A 2,984-nucleotide genomic window follows, 5' to 3' on the forward strand; every position below is an offset into this window, starting at 1 on the left:
CATCTCATAAGACATAAAAGAACACATCCTAGAAAGAAACCTTATGAATATACTTAACGTGATAAAGCCTTTGCACAGCAGAGTAGTCACCGAAGATATGAAATAACACAGTGGAGAGAAGCCTTGTGAGGGTAATTAGTGTGATAAAGCCTTTGCATGTAACAATCATCTCCTAAGGCAACAACACATTCTGGAGGGTAACCACACAAATATACCTGTGTGGCAAAGTCTTTGCACATAACATCTCCTAATACATAAAAGAACACATACTGGAAAGAAGTTGTCTAACTGTAACCAATGTTAAAAAACTTTTGGACTTCAGAATCGTCTTCACACTCATGAAAGAAATCCTAATGGACAGAAAGCCCGTGAGTGCTTTTAACATGGTGAAACCATTCCACATTTGTATAATCTTCATCATCATGAAAGGATTCATAATGGAGGAAAACTTATGAATGTGTTAAAATGGTGAGGCCTTGCACAAATCTAGAGTCATCATAAAAGTATCCTTACTGGAGAGGAATTCAGTGAGTATAAGCAATGTGGAAAGGCCTTTGTGTTCTTTGGTCCACTGAGATCCAACAGAACTGAAAAACCATCTCAATGGAAATGACATCCCTTTTCTGAAGGGGAAAGGGAATAGGGGCAATAAGAATGGAGGGTAGTACTGGGGGAGAGAAGGGAAGGGGGCTATGATTGGAATGTAAAGTAAATAAACTTATTTTTAAAAAGAATACAATGAATGGTAAATATCAATTATATGCAAAAATATTATATAATAAGGTGTTTAGGGAAGATTTATTGATAATCCTAATTCTCAAAATTTACTATTTTCAGTTGCCTCACTTTACACAAGAAACTTTTAGCCCAGTGGATGATTATGTAGGGAATGGTGAACTAACACCAGCCAGGAAGTTCTCTGAGAGTATCACAACAGTGGTAGCCGGTAGAAGTTTCTTTGTGTATACATACCTATTTTATGTATACACACCAGGGGTACTACATACCAGGGGTACTATTGAAAAACATCACAACCAACAATGGATTTTGAGATATGAGGGAGGAGGCTTTCTTTTCCATGTTTGACCCTGTTTCTGGCATAGATGTGTATTTGTGTCAAGGGTGAGTTTTTCCGGAGAGTGTCTTTAGATAAAGACACCACCAATCAAATTTGATAGATGGCCTTTGTCATAGATCCCTGATAACTCCTCTCTTCAAATATCGCATAATTTGATTCTTTTTTTCTTGTTCTTGTTCATATGCTAGAATGTGCTGTTTAATGCAAATCGAACATCCTTGAATTGCCTAGTATTAAACAATTATCTACACCTATGCTTGGAGCATCCCAGGTACTCCCCAAGGGGTATAAGCTTCTGTTTTCTGGAATTAAAGTTGAACTTACTTTCTAAGGTGGTTCCCAGAGTGGCTGATCACTGTTATGCTTGCGGGCTTTCCAAGCTTTATACCTCATCTTCTGCCCCTCATCCCTTCCTGGGTTGGTGGAAAACACCCCTCCAGGCAGCAAGAGAATCATGTTCTCTGAAATGCCTTTGATAAAATGTTTCAGACTTCATAGCATTTCAAATTTCACATGTTTCTGGATGTGAAATGGTCAATCAAACAGTGTCTTGGGGTGGGACTCTTTAAAATGAGTTATACTTAGTGTTTAGTTCACTGTAAGGTTGCAGGCAAGCTTCATGGTATGAAATCTTCTGAGGTGAGTACAGTGGCCCACGGAAAGGAAATAAGAGCAGAAATTTAATTCTCTGTTTTTAATAGCTGAGTACTGTTCTGATAATGTATGGGTGGATGGCAGAGGAGAGGAACTCCCCTTTTGAGTGGTCTAGGGAAAGGGGATGAGGGAAGATGGAGGGAGGATGGGACCAGTAGATGTTGAGGGAGTGACTTTCAATCAGCATATATAATGAATAAATTGTGAAAAATAAAAAAAAACAATTAATAAAATAAAATATAGTAAGAAAAACAAAACAAAAAAGCAAAAATTTGAGTCTAGTTTCGGTAACTGCCCTCCCTCAAAGAGAAGAAAGCAGATATGTAGAAAGAAAAAAAACCAAAATCTATGTCTTTGCCACCTTTCTTCCCTGTGGGCTCACTTGATAATCATTATCCAATGGAGAACATGTTTCTCTCTCTGAAGTTTATGTTATCATAGGAGTAGGATTCGAACCTGGAACTAATAGCAGAGGTTCGTAGTTAACATATCAAATCAAAACTACCCGCCATTTACCTCCCAGCAATCCTTCAGTCCTTCCATGTTATCTGGTCCTCCAGGCTGGTACAGCCAATGCAATACCCTGAATTCTCTTTCCCAGGGCCTGAGCTAACCTCACTTCCCCCTCACCCATCTATAGGCAAACTATTTTGGCTACCTGGTCTTGTCAAGAGCCATGCAGGAGCAACAGCAAAACAGCTGTAGAACTCATGGAATGTGGCTTCCCTGTTAGCATAGTCACAAGGAGTTTGTCTTGGAGAAGCATAATCCCAAGAACTGATTTTCCTGAGGACTTTGTGTTCTTATGTAGCATATCTCTGCTCATTGCCCTTATGATGACCATATTCCTCATAACATAAGTTGTATGAAAACTCTAAGGAGGCTTCTAGCCCATCACTGGGCAATATCACTGGCATTTAAAAACAATACTTCATCTCTTTTCACATGTTTACTGGAGCAGATTAATGAATTAACCAGTGCCCTTGAAAGGAGCCATAGATATAGATTGTTAGCAATGACCATTATACTTAGAAACAATTTGGAAAATTAGATTGTTTAACAAGGTCAGGGAAGATGTTATTGCTAATGACTCTGATGTAAAAAATCTTAGAGAACAATTTAAAGTTAAGAAAAGTACACTCTTAATAGTAAAGCCAGGGAAGTTTTAAGGTTGATGAGCTGAAACAATAGTCCAAGATAACATTGGCTGTCTGGGCACCCTCAAACTGGGTCTAAAACCTGAGACAGCAGT

Source organism: Meriones unguiculatus (genome assembly GCF_030254825.1).
Source record: "Meriones unguiculatus strain TT.TT164.6M chromosome 13 unlocalized genomic scaffold, Bangor_MerUng_6.1 Chr13_unordered_Scaffold_33, whole genome shotgun sequence".
Lineage (NCBI taxonomy): Eukaryota > Metazoa > Chordata > Mammalia > Rodentia > Muridae > Meriones > Meriones unguiculatus.